Here is a 14468-nt window from a genome sequence, read left to right on the forward strand (position 1 = left end):
CGCGTTAGATCCAGATTTCCCAAAGTTTCGCGATGTTTATGAAAGGAGGAACTGATTCGTTCGCGCGAGCTGTACAAGAAGTAAACGTAACAGCATCGATCGATCGATTAGAGAATTCCATCATACACACACCGTGATAGACTGACTATGATATAGTTCCATCTTCGTTTATGGACTCCTCTAGCTCTGTGTTCTCGACTTGCTATCGTAGATTTCAACTATCATGCACCTCGACGTCGTCCGTTTCCTCTATCCTCTTCCGAGTCCCTTGAAATTCCTATTAAATGCGCGAGACGTTTCGGTGCCTCGTGAACAGACAGCAGCGCCTTATCTACGAACCTATCCTGCCAGTTGAGGAATGCGCCGCGATGATGGGAACGTGACAGAGAGTTACAAACTTGCTGCGTTTACTTGGCCGAATATCGTTCATGGTGACTCTAAGAGCGCTTTGTATGCGTTTCGTTCAGAGGATAAAGCGTGTTTTACGAGTTCTTCGTGGCACTCGTAACTTTCAATGATAATATTTACGCCGAGGCTTTGAAGAATTTACGATTAGAACGAGCAAAGCGTGTTTCGTTGTACGTAGACGCTGAAGAATTCAACGCGTGCACGCACATGTAATTCGCAGATATCGCGGATCAGCGTTGACTGTGATACGGAACGTAGTTTCAAATTAACAGGTAGCACAGCGTGCGAGATGGACATCGAAAATGTCGCAAGCAGATAGCGAAGCAATTAAGCGAACGCTTCCATTTCAACGGCGAAAATTACTTGGAGATTCTTGGAAGTCGGCATATGCCCTGAGCGGGACACGTTCATCCTGCTTTATGACTACCAGTTTATGATGTCCTTCGTCGTCGAGCAGTAAATGCGGTCGTACAACGGCGAGAGCACGTTATTACTCGGTACGCTTAATTTGCATTGCGACACACGGACGTTGCATCGCGTTGTCGACCGTGGGCCTCGTTGTTTTACGCACGGATTCGTCGTTTCCCACGGATCGAACGCGAAATTTAGATCGAGCAACGGAAACCGGTTGCACGATCGTTTCTCCGACGAACTGCAATGTTTGGCGAACGAGCATAGAGGTCCCACGATAGAAATTAAAAGGTCCGCATACATAACCATTAGACGTGCCTGTTGCAGATTGCCCTCCGGTCGGATCTGCTCGGAAGCTATCAGAGCGACGAACGTATATACGCGAGACGATCAACGCTGGAAATCAAAGCGAGGAGGTATCGTTCGGTCTCGAGAGCGTCGCAGGTAGAGTCAAGGGGAATATCAGATCATTCGGCGACGCAAGGGCGCCTCGGTGGTTTCGTTTCCATCGAAGTTTCGGCCTGCCCCCGCGCCAGCACACAGAGGACAGACACAAACGGTTTCGTGCCATCTTGATTCCGCGGCAGAGTCTCTCGATTAATTAGCGTGCCGTGGTTAATGAAGCCAGGCCGAACAACAGGGCAAAAGGGACGAGTTTGAGGGTTCGCAAGGGCCATAGAGGAAAGGAGAGAGGGAGAGAGAAGGAGAGGAAGCGTTTCTCGGTTCTCTCGGCCTTGTGGAATCGATATCGCGTAATGCGATCTCTTTGGTTGAGAGCGCGGATATTATGTTCGTCGGACTGTGCACGTATCGTCCACTGTTCGAGGGTGGAAAAAGGGGGCCAGAGATTCGAAAAGCACAGTTCATTCCGGATATAAATAACCGTTCATGGCCGGTGTAACGTATATTTTAATGTCACCTCACGTGACGTATATGCCCGCCGCTTAAAGCGACCGCTACTTTCCAAAAAGCTTCTCCTCATTTATCATGCGAGTGATTCAGCAGCGGGACGCGGCCAGTTTGAATTTCACTTGATTCCGGTTATTAATGGATTCGCGGCGCCCCGTATAATTCGCCGTTCGACGCTACGATGAACGTACATCGTAGTTTCACCGAGCTTTTCCCACCATCGCTAGAAGAGGAAGGACTCGAACGCCAGTCTCGCTCATCGTCGCGAAATCGCTTTTCAGATCTCGCGTCGATTTCCAACGGGACTCGAGGTATCGTACTACGATTGGCAAAAATCGACCCGCGCGTTGCGAAGGTGTCGCATCGACGTAACTATCGCGGAATTACGCCATCCGCTATCCCTTCGGTCCCTAAATCTCAGCGCCACGAAATAAATATGCGCATAACAAGGGCGTGGATGTTCCCCTGGCGCGTATGAACATGCATGAGTCTGTAAAACATTCGATTTGCAGGGGAAACATTAGCATGAACGGCACGTTCGTAACAATAGCGAGAGACGAGAGCAGACGCGACGGCACCGGTTGGATCGGTCAATCGAAAATCGTCTCTCGTTGATTTAACAACTATCTGCTGGCCGTATACAGTCCGAATGGGGTCTGGCTTGGTCGCCACTCGTCACCGGAACACGTCTCCATTCGACTGGGACACGCTAATTACGCATTTGTTCAGGAATTTGCATGCGTTACGCCATCGCGTTACCAAGAGTTTACGTGTCCCCGCGATTCGTCGTAACGATTCGTTACGAGCCGCAACGATCGCGCCGAGCGACTCTCGAGCTGGCTCGTCCGATTCCTGTTGTCCCGGAGGGTCACGATCGCCACGTTTACCGTGCATTTGTTGCCGTGTCGCTGGCCGAAATTGTCCCATTGAAAATCGTCTCGTTAGAGCAACGATTCTGTCCAACGCACCCCGTTGAATCGCTGATGTTCCGTTTTTTCCCCCTCTGTGAGCTCTTTCTTCGTGACGATGGGCTCGCCTAACCAAGTCTGCGATATTCGCGGCATATTCTACTGATTGCTACCGCTCTCGTCTGCCCACCGACGGGTCTATACTACTGCGCGACGTACTTCGTAATTCAGAAAGAATAACCGGTGTCTTGTGTAAAACCGGGCAAAGCAGAAAACCAGACGAGAGATTCCTGGCAGGACGGCGGCAATCCTAGAACAGTCTCGCTCGTATACGCCTCGGGTCTTTTCCAATCAGCTCGACGCTCTACCCTCTTCCAGACGAAGATTGCACGCAAGCACGAGCTTGATTCTCGTTCCGGTGGTCGTCGAGCGTCCCGTACACGGTCGCTCTCCGTTGTTTCGGCCCGCTGCCGACCGACTATTTATCGAGCAAATATTTCCCGGTTATTTTTCCATTCCGTTTCTTCTTTATTGTTTTCCAATCACCGTCCGACATCGATCGCTCCTTTTATCCACGGGGAACGCGGCACGCTCGCGTCTCTATTGTTCCGACTGTGTGTCGTTCCCTTGCGTGTCTCGTCCCTCCGCCGATGAGTAATTTGCAGAGAAAATTGCTTGCGAAACATTTTCAACTGTCTCGATGCTGCGAGAAAAAATATTTGCAAGGAGGATGAATCGATAGTTCTCTACGATTTCCTCGCATCGTGTCCTACTATCTTCGCGATGCGACATCGTCGTTGCCAAAGAATTATTTATTATAGATAATATCGAAATTGAATCCGATGGAAAAGAACGTCTTCACGGCTTACGCATCCACGGGAAACACCGGCCGTTTTTCGTCGACGGATTAGCCGACAAGCAGAAGAAGCAGGGGATCGTTGACGAGGGGAGACGAAGGTCGAGAAGCGAGAGTGGAGTAGCTTCCAGGCGGTCGAATGATCGGAAGAAACCCTTTTTATCTCGGGCCGGAACGAAAGGTCGGTACTTGGAGCGCTCTTGTTTATTTGCCAGCCTCCTTCCAACCCCTGTCGTCCCCTTTTATCTCTGCGGATTCGTCGCGACGAGAAAAAGCCGAACCAACAGACGCGTAAAATCCGTGCGCGCTTTCTTCTCTTCGTCAGCCTCATTGTTTTCTCTCTGTTTCCGTCTTTATTCTCTGTTACACCGCCTTCCACGCTACTCTCTTCGCGTCTCAATAAAACAACGCGCGTTTTACTACCGTTGTTTTCTCCGCCGGCGACGGAAGAAGTTCATAAATATTTGATGCGCGTAATGAAATGTCATACAACTGGCGCGAGCCCGCCGCTTCGATCGGATTCAAACGGGAACGAACGTTAAACGACCACGAGACTCGTTGTTTTCGCCGAGGCGCCGCGCCTCGATTAATTTGCGTCCTCTCGCTCGATTTGCCGCAAACGCCAGCAACTATTTGCACGTCGATCGTCCCGTTGACGGTCGTTGATAAAAACGTATTTATTTCGAGCTGTTCGACGAACGTTCGCTGTCGATATGCTCGATGATGAATGGAATCCAGTCGCTGCTGAATATTTCCATAAATATGCCCTCGTTCTTCGCGGTGCTTGTCACTGGACCAGAGTTTCGAGTCGATTCTCGGTACGCGGCCCGCGAGACTCCCAGTTTTATCTTTAAAATATCTGAAGTCGACTCGGGAAACGTATGAATAAATCATCGTGGATACGCGAGGATGAACGACGTTTCGAAGGGATATCGAAGTCGAATCGAGTCTGAGCTTCTTAATTCCTTTTGGAAACAATCGACGACCAAGGAGCTGCCATTTTTTCTTTACCCTCGCCTCCGTCGGGGTTGGAAAACACCCGGGGCGCGACACGTTCGCAGAGGGAGGCAGATGACAAAGATTATGTGCCGGAGCGGCGTTTAACCGACGCGGATCTCAACATTCCGAACGCGGGTTTAATATCGACGCGTCGATGAGTCTCGTAAATCATTTCGCCGTTAATGAAATTCGAAGACGACGACTTCACGCAGACTTTACGACGACTTTCCAGTTGATCGTGACGACATCTTGCCTCTCCATTTCCTTTTCAAAGCCATACTTCACCAGCCTACTTCTACGTTTAGCAGAGAATCTCCTTTATTGGTGGGAAACTTGTTCGAAACGAGAGAACTTTCGTCGATTCTTCGACCCTTCGTCGAATCGAGTAGATGCACGATTAGCAACGAAACAACACTCGAATCGTTCCAGTCTTCGACATTATCGCCCGCATCGTTTCAGCCATTAGATGGCACATTATTTGGAAGAGCTCGCGGAACGGCAATTCCAAGCGTATAATATCTGGTCCCCCGAAATGGCGCAATATCATAGGGGATGAAAGCGCGGGGTGGAGAAGACAAGACAGGGGGATGCTGTGTGTAGGAGTGTTTAACGACACGGAGAGCAACATTCCGGACGTGCTTTAATATCGCCTACCGTTTCATTCAGGACGCGCGACGCTCCAGGATGGCCTACCCTCGCCTTCTACCCTGTTAGATATTTCGGCTAAAACCTACTCACCCTATCTCGTCACAGTTAGGAAGATCCACTAACCCTTCTGCCAGCCACGTGGCACCCGTGGGGCGAATTGTTTTTGATATTCGAAACGGAACGAATTGCGGTGCCGCTTCGGTGAACGCTCCGCGGCAACCCACTCACCCTTTCCGCCTCCTTTTACAATGCTGTCTCTGTTGCCTCTGGCTGACTAGCCGCCGTCCGAAGCAGTCGGAATTATCGCGCACGCCTCCGGGCTTTGGCCGATTTTTCCGCCGGCTGTCTCGACGAGAATGAAAATTTGCTGCTCGACGATGGCGTCTCGAGCAACCAGGTTTTCCTTTCAATTAAGTCACTCCGTTAAGATGGCAACTTAGTTAGCTCTGTGTTCCACCGGCAAACAATGTTACTCCTTTCTCCATTTCCTCGGAGGTTTCAACCTCTGGAATCGAGGTTGCCAACATTTCTATCCTACCGCGTGTACGTTCGTGAGTTTCGAAGGGGGTAAAGAAAGTCGACGTTTCGACGCTCGAGTTCGCCGAGCTCATCGTCGGATATCGATAGCGATTTTTATTAGGTTGGACGCGAGCAGAACAGAAGAGCGATAAGCTTCTTGTATCGTTCAAACGCGTTATTCTCGCAAAGCAAGTTTCGCGTGCTTTCGTAACGCAGAGAATGAGAGCGGAGTCACGAATTCGGCTCGCTGTTGTGGAAAAATATTATTCGACCGAGATTCCAGGGTAGCTGGAAAAATGTAGCGAAAGATTGAATTCTGCGTCAGCGGCTGCGTACGCAAGACACGGGCTTCCAGTGGGATGAAATTTTCATTTGGAAAAAGCTCGTTATCTCGTACGTCAGCCAGAGCCGAGAATCGGCTAACGTTGCATTAATATTTCCCACTTTATTTCGAGGAATATTTACTCGCTAAGGGAAAATAAGTCCGCCTCTAAGCGAATTAATTATACCTCTGTCTTAACGCAGCCCGTGGTTGTTATCTCGGCCGGCTCGATTAAATCTTCCGTGCTATCGTTACCATCCGTTTCTTACCGCGTCTTTTCCTTCCATTTTCATCCGATGGTCCATTCGTTTTCCCGTCATTGCCCTCGCGTCGCTATAAAAATAATCGTAACAGGCAGAGAATGATAAACTGACGAACCGGTAACGAAGCTGGTCTTTCGCTTGTCGCGTTTCCAGCGAAATTCGTCAAAGGCGATTGCTCGCGAGCAACGAAATTACGGGAAACGCGGTTGCTGCCGTGCGTGGCTGGCTTTCTGTATCGGTAAGCTGTATAACGAGCGGTAAGTCTCTATTCACAGGTGCGTACCGGGAATCGAAGACAAATGAACCTTCTCCATGCAAAGTCTCTCTCCCTCTTCGCGTCCGTTTCTTCTCGTAGACTGTCGGAACGAGGTTACCGAGGGAGAGAAAGAACGGAGAGAGAGAGAGAGAGAGAGGGAGGGGAAGAAAGCCGAACAGTCTGTAAATTGAACGATGTTATTTGCCAGGAAATGGAAATCTTCGCGAAGATGCACGCTCCTGCAATCTCTCCTCTTTCTGTTAATTTCTCGTTTGTTGTAGACTCACGAAGTAGGAAAAAGAAGAAAGTCGGTGAAGCGGCGACTTGAAAGCCATAGTCTGTAGTCGATGAAAGCTCGGCGAAAGCGTTTAGCCAAACTCGCGTTCTCGAGTGGGGTGGAATATTCGTTCGCGAGATTCGAATATCCTTCTGGTGAAAAATAGAGCGCTTCGCCTTTCTCGGTCGCTTCTTTTCTCATCGATCTCGCGGCAACTCTTTCGTGTAATCCATTCGCCGGTTTTCAGGTTAACAGAAGGGAACGAGAAGGGAAAAAGGAGGAGGGGCGAGCGTGTTTTTACAGGCTTGTTCGGCTTCTTTGCGAAAGATCGACGCCCATCGATCCCTAGGAAAAGTTCCAATTTCCCTTTTATCGGGGATTCTGTTTCATTTCGGGCGTCGCACATAATATTCCCCCGAACCGCGGGATTAAACGGCGAAGCCGAGAATTTCCTTTCTTCGCCGTGACACCCTCGATCGTGATCGAAAAATGAATCCCACAATGGCGACACCTCGACTTCGTTACCCCTCCGACATATCAAACTATTCGAAAAAGCAATCTCCCGTGAAAATTACGCGTGGCTTCCAGGGAATTTTCATTTAATCTCGGGTATCGATTATTCGTTTCGCTAGCTGATCTCTCGTTCTAAGCCGTAAAATACATTCAGAAATTTCCCTTTGCCATCTTACAATCGAGTCGTAATTCATAATGATTTAAAATGTGTCAGTTTTATCGGGAAGACTCGCGCTGCTCACCGTGAACCGGCAGCATACGCGGCCATCATTTTCTCTCACCCTCTCCTTGTCTCGTCAGTCGGCCGCCGGGGTGGCCATTATTTAAATTTCGTCCCCGCTGATTCATCGTTTCAACGTCAATCTCTGCTAGCTCCGTTCACCATGGAAATTTATCTACCGCGGGACGAGAGAAAGAGGAAGAGGACGAGGACGAGGACGAGGACGAGAAGACGAGACTCGTCTCGTCATCCTCGGAAATCGATCCGATGGTTCGTTTCGAGAAGCTGCTCGTCCAGCAACGGAAGAACCAGAGCCACCCAAACTGTTTGCGCGCCATCCTTTCACAAAGGGGTTCGCGTGGTTTTAGCTTTGATCCCTGTGGACAATGTTACAAGCTTTCACGTTCGTTGCTCGCAACACGTAATTTTCTCCCACCTTGTGCCTTGCCAGGGCGAACCGTTCCTCGTAGACGGTAGACCCGCGATATCGCCGGATTCGTTTGCTTTCGAGCGCCGAAACGCTTAACCAGACGCGCTCTTTACACCGCTATCGATCCACTAACCCAGTAAACGGTGTATTACCTGTGTCAATATCAGTGAGAAGCTCTGCGGCTTACACAACCGGTTAACCAGTGGCTATTATTGATCTTAACAAGAATCCCGCGCGTTTGCTGATGCATATTGGATCGACGCGTGCACGCGACCGCGAATTCGCGATTTTCAGCTTTCAGAGGAAACGGCGAATTACCATCGATTCGAAGTCTATGGGACAGGGGAAACTAGAACGTTGGAATCTCGCGAGATCCAGAACGAACGACGCGATTTTCCGTTGGAAAGGGGCGGTCGCCGTGTCCAGCTCCAAGAAGAATCGAATATCGGATGAGAAATTCTTGTCGTCGACGGGATTAGAAAGTTTTTTGCTCGGCTGGAACGGGTAGGTGGGCGGCACCCGATAATGAAGTAATCCGAGGAAGGAAACGGTAGCTGTCGCTGCCGGATCCTCCTTTTTCACGAACGGCGACGATTCGAGGGGTGGACTCCGCGTCGTTCACGTCGAGGTTCGCCGTGTGTGACATTCGAGCAGCCGCCAAAGGGATCGTTAGGCCGACCAGGGACACGATTCTCATCGAATGTATACATTCACCCTTTAATCTAGCCCCGACAGACGATGTCGGTGTCTGAACCGGAACGGGGTGAAGCTATGGCTCCGCTGTTCCCCGCGTTTCACCCCTGCACCGCACATTTCGATTCTTTCTTTTCTCGTCGGATTGGCCGCGTTTAGCAAGATCATTGCCGACCAGTTCAAAGATAGGAGAAAAGGATTCTTTCTCCTATCCATCATATTCGAACATCAGCCTAGAAGGGCTCCCACTTTATCATCGTTAAAGCAAGAAAAGGAGGTTATCCATTCAAAGACACGGGCGGAAGAAATAGAAAAAAAAAAAAGAAAAGAAAAATGTAGTTTGGAAGGGTCGATTTAAATTTATATAGCTGCGAAACAGAATCAACGATATCACCTGTGGTCCCGTTGTTGCCTCGAGTCATGAAGCTTCCCTCCGGAAAAGCCCGGAATAACCCAGCTTTTCGCTAATCGTAGCTCTTTGATACCCTTGCCCTGGGAAACGATCCCTTTTCAAGGAACTCTCGCTTTCCCCGGAGGAAACGCGTTCAGCCGAGAATGGATGACGCGGTCTCGTGCTCGCCGCGGCGGAACTCTCCATGGAGTTTCGAAGTAGCCTCGTTTACGGAGTTCGACGCGACATTAATTCCCGGGCAACCGCGGCCTTTTTCGCACTGAACCGCCGGAGAATCTGTGCCATGGTGACACGAAGGCCAAACCGCGAATGAAAACGGAGCGAGCGCGGTGAATATCAACGGTATTAAAGTTTAAGCCGCCCTTTCGTTTGATGCTCGGCCGGCAGCCGCGAGATTAAAGCGCGAAACCGAGGCGGTCTGCAACGTGGCGAAATTGTGTTTCAAACAAAAAAGCTCGGGTCACGACTTTAACGAAGACCCGAGAAATGGGAACATCGCGGAGAGAAAATTGATCGCTGACTAATATATTCCACCCTCCTTTTTAACATCCGATAGAACCGTTCTCTCGTTAACTATCAGTTACTTAGTTAACGCTTACAACGTGTAAAATTCCAAAAATCTAGAAAAATTTATTAAAACATCTGTCATTGTTATTATTCCGATGGCAGTCGATTTAGATTTTAGCAGACTCGTCTGGAATGTCCTATCTAATTTATTTAATATTTTCGCAAGGAAGATTCGAAACGAAGCTCGATTGTATTAATCGTTCGACGTTGGAGAAACGTCGGTACGGTTACCGAGCAGCCCCTCGTTAGTCTCTGCCGCCTGTGACGAAGGAAGTTGGGCGTCGTTCGAGCGTGAACGGAACTTTCGAGGATTTCGAGGGACAAAGCTCCTCCTTATCCTCTTTTCGTCGTCGCCCTCGCCACTTGTTTTCGCCGATCGTCTCGTTTACCGCAACCTCTGGGAATTAGATATTAGCAGGGATAGAGAAGAGGCTGGCATATTCGATGGGACGCGTTCGTGCTTCCGGTCGGAAAATTAAACACGAACCTCGCTTGTGTGCGCGTCGAAACGATATTGTTCTACGCGGTGTTCTCTGCTATCGGCTAATGAAGGTATGGCCTTTCTTCGACCCTGTCACCGATGCTGATTTCGCGTCGTTCCGAATTTCATCGTCGCTTAAACGAAGGTTGAGAAGAATGTAACGAAGCTACCGTTCCTATTCCAACGACAAGAATGTTTCTTTTAGCCTAGATTTAACATTCCTGGGGGATATTTCGCATTTGGCTCGGTCGATCGTCACGCCCAAGAAATCCAAGTTTTCTAGAAATTTCTAGGGACAGAGAGGTAGCTCGTTAGTCATTAAAGTTCGCGCAAGTGTTCATTAAGAGTTAATGATGCCATTAGACGTAACCTAGGGCCAGGATCGTTAACGATGCGCTGTAAGTACCGCGGAACCAACCGAGTACAGTCGGCGTGGCGTTAAGCGTAATCAAAGTATTCCAATGCGGTTACTTTCACGAGAAAACGAGGTAATCGTTTTTCACCGACGACGATCCTTCCGGAAAGAAGTTGACTCTGGCGCGCTGCGAATGCTTTTATTTCTCGAGCATTCGGAAAAAAGAAGCGGACGACGTTCGCGCGACGCGATTACCATCGTCATTCTCCACGAGATTCAGGAGATTCCCAGAAACGTCGCCTCTTTTCTAGCCTCTTCTTCTTCTTCCCTTCGGAATGCGTTTCACTCCGTTTGGCACGTTTTGACGCGCGCCACGCTTCCGCGTTGCTCTCGTTTTGTCCGTTTTCTCCCGCATTTCCCCGCAAGCTGCGATTAAGAGACACGTGTCTAGACAACGAATGTCTTCCATTGCTTTTCTCAAACCTCTATTCTCATACAACTCATTCTTATTTACGTTATCCTGTAGCGAAGTCCGTCAACGTTTTCGTTTCACGATTATCATTCCAATTAAGGATTTTATTCTTCTCTCATCCTCCTTCCTTCCGCTTGGACAAAATACTTCCTGGAAAATCTCACGTGCAATTCTCTTGCGTGATCTTATTGGCCTTTCATCCAATTTTACGTAATGGCTACCTTTCGCACTTTCGCCAATTAATAGCAGCGTGAATTTCACCATCGGACCCTGCAAACACTCGTAAACACGGGATGCGTATCAGCAAATCCTAACAAGCACAAGGGCAGAAGGAATCGGTTCGAAACACGAGGTTCCTTAGCACGCGAGCGATTTTAATGGACCGCAGAGCTTCGAAGGGTTGAAGCCCGCAAAATTTTTCCGCATGACCCGGTACGAAGCGACGACTAACGACGCCAGGGATGTGGATCCTGGGTGCAAAGGGTCGTTTGGTTCACGCGAACCGAGTCCATGTCGGTCGGTGGAGCGCACGGCTTAGCGGCTGCGGTTTCGCTACACCCTCGTTACGATCCCCGACCAGTCCTTGATTATTCCGGATACGCGTAAACACGGCTCGTCCCGCGAAACTGGAGAAACCGTAAACCTCGTCAACATTTGGACTGCCAGCGATCCGACGACGACGAACCCCCGTTAACGCCGGAATTCTCTCGCTGACCGCAAATTCTCTCGCTGCACACCCCGTTGCTTATTTTCCGCTGAATTATGGATACGCGAAACGAGTTCTCGAGGAAATTTCCACGTCGTCCAGAGGACGTGCGTTCAGTCGCGGGCAAATTGTTCGTGTAAAACGTGTAGGAGAAATTTTTCGTTCTGCATTTTATCGGACGAGCGAACGAAGCGGAAGCGCGGAACGAAAAGTGATTATTTTTCCCAAGGGTTGGTCGTGACCCGTGTTCGTTCACAAGGTCGAGAAAGTTTTCACGTGCTCGTTTCCACGGAAGCGTGCTGTGTAAACACGCCGCCAGGCGACGACAAGGAGTCGACGCAGGCCTGCATACTTTTCTCGTGTCTGGCGTCTTCTACGATTCCGTCTTGTTTCTCTGATCTAATTATAATCGACTGTTTGGTCCTTATTTGACATGGGAAAACCATGTCCTCTTTTTTTCCTGAAGCAACGAATGCGCAGGAACGTCACCCTGCCGGTCGTAGAGTAGCGCGGTACGCACGAGACCTTAAAGCGTGTAATTTATAAATCCCGTAGATACTCGATACGAGTTTAGAAGGATTTTACCTCATAGTCTATGCTACGTCGCTTATGGCGATAACTTCTCGTATCTATAGATTATCCGACAATCTAGTGGAAGTTTTACCACGGTGTTTTACTTCCATTACTACTCTTTAGCGTTAAATTGTGCTTCCAATGAACGAAGCTGAGCCCTCGCCATTTGCCTCTTATCTTAATGAAATCAAGAAAGTTATAGATGGTTCGAGCATTCGTGTGAAACACGATCTTTATTGTGAACCTCCGCGTTTCTATGCCTGGACTGGTAGAACCGTCGAGTTTAAAGCTATACACACAGTACACGCAACGAAAGAAATCTTTCTGAAACGACCAGCGTCTTAGACGCTTCCTTAGAATTTTCATTTCTTCCAACGAGAAATTTTCTTCGTATTCGAGTTCGCTTTTATTTATATTTCTCATATTCCGAGAGTTAAATATCTCCTAAGCTCTTCTTCAAGTTCCATCGAGATTATCGCGTAACACTTTCCAGAGTCCCTTTACGAGAGTCATTGCCGCAGACTAAACAGTTCCGTAAGAAACGACCACTTGAACCGCATCTTCTTAAGTAGAATCTCCTTTATTCTGGAACCGAGACAAGCAAGTTCTATCATGCGGCGTTTATTCCGGCGAACTCACCGATCTTTCAAGACGATTCTATCTTGGTGGGAAAAGGGGGTGGTCGCTGTCGCGCTCGATTTATCGCGCCCTTTCAAGGACAAGGGAGCGATGTTATTACGCGGTCGGGACGGTTATTGGTGGCTTTTATGTCGAAGTAAAACCCGTGAACAGCGATGGAATCGGGCGGAACGCGGTTATTCGCGGATATAATAATGGGGCTAACGACGCGAGGCGATATCAGCCGCCGGGAAGAATCTCGGCTAAGGGCTCTCGTCGATCCCCTTCTTCGTCGCCTACGCCTAACGAAAGAATAAGAGGCTCGACACACAGCCTTACCATATATACCGCGTTAAACGTCCTCGACTTACCTCGAGTTCGCACGCTGAAATCGTATTTAGATAGCTCTACCAACATTAAGTTATCTCAAAATCGTTTATACCTATGGATTTCTATATTTCAAGGATATTAACGAGAAAGCTGTGACTGTAAAAAAGTTGTTTGTTCGATTGTTTAAAAAAAATTGTCACGATTGGTTTCGTCTCGTGCTGGGAAGGTTTATCGGTTCGTTAAGCGTGCCACGATCCTTGCGTGATTCCTACCTAGAGAAATCCCGGAAAGACCAGCTCCTATCGTCGAAAAACAGGTCTTCCCTTCCAACGAGTTAGACAAACAACAACAACGCTATCTAAACACGTTGTCGAGCCAGCTCTCCTGGTACATCTTCCTCGTCTCTCGACAGAAGATTAACTTGACGCGTGACGCTCACATTACAGCAACCTCTCGTCGGTTCTACCTCGATGTTTCTACGGTTCTACCGTGCAAACAGCCGCCCCGGGCTTCCGACGCTTCTTCACCCGCAACTACCGTTCACCTACTCTGCTCGAACGCTCCTCCGTTCGTACGTCTTATCGTTTGCAAAATCGATCGAAATTTCGAACGCGAAAACCGTCGAACGAGCAAGGAGACCGATAACGCGGTGGGCCGTGGCGGATTAATCGGCGATTTACGCGCAGTATGCAGCGACGTCGATGATTTACCGCGATTTTCCGGCCAAACTTAACGCGCTCGCGGGATACGCGTACGTGCGCGCGCATACCGGACGTTTCAACCGGTACTTTACGCGCTTACACGCTCGCTGATTACGTCACGCTCGATCGCAGCCCAAACGGACGCGATACTTGCCATTTAATATCGACTCTAATCCGAGATAACGAACACGTAGTTCGCGCCACGGGTATCTGCTCGCTTTCCGTTTAATAGCCATTTAATAACCAACTGGTTTACACGGGAGCCGGATTTATTGCGCCGAGATATTTCTTCAACTATCGCGTTTCTTCGCTTATCAAACCTTTTGCTCTGCTACGCGACGATCGGAGGATACTCGACGATAAAAATAAATGCTCGGTAGCAGGAGAAAAGTGACTTTTACGTTTGTCCAACGTGGCACAGCGGTCTATTTTCTTGCACGTTGTTCGTGTTTTTACTTCGTTTGACCATCAGACGTGGAAAAGCTTGCAGGATCGCGTGTTTCTCTTTGCGGAGGATTTAGTTGTGACATCTTGATGAGATACGTTCGTTATTCGCAGAAGAAGCGCAGAGGATGGCGGATGGATTGAAAAGCGGAGAGGAGTATGCTAAAGAAAATTCCT

The 14468-nt window shown here is 49.0% G+C and overlaps 1 protein-coding gene across 3 annotated transcripts in view; it reads right to left on the reverse strand.

The window, feature by feature from the left end:
* The window catches only part of pxb (putative Hedgehog signaling attenuator pxb), a 229279-nt gene that overhangs the window by 37612 nt on the left and 177199 nt on the right, over positions 1-14468 (reverse strand). Inside the window, exon 1 of one of the 3 annotated variants that reach the window (XM_033350309.2) lies at positions 6168-6297. The exons of the other annotated variants lie outside the window; for them this stretch is intronic. The gene's annotated coding sequence lies outside the window, so the exon portion shown is untranslated. Of the gene's footprint in view, positions 1-6167; positions 6298-14468 lie in introns of those variants that run through there. 3 annotated transcript variants of the gene reach the window in all.

Source organism: Bombus vancouverensis, chromosome 14 (assembly GCF_051014615.1).
Source record: "Bombus vancouverensis nearcticus chromosome 14, iyBomVanc1_principal, whole genome shotgun sequence".
Taxonomy (NCBI): Eukaryota; Metazoa; Arthropoda; class Insecta; order Hymenoptera; family Apidae; genus Bombus; species Bombus vancouverensis.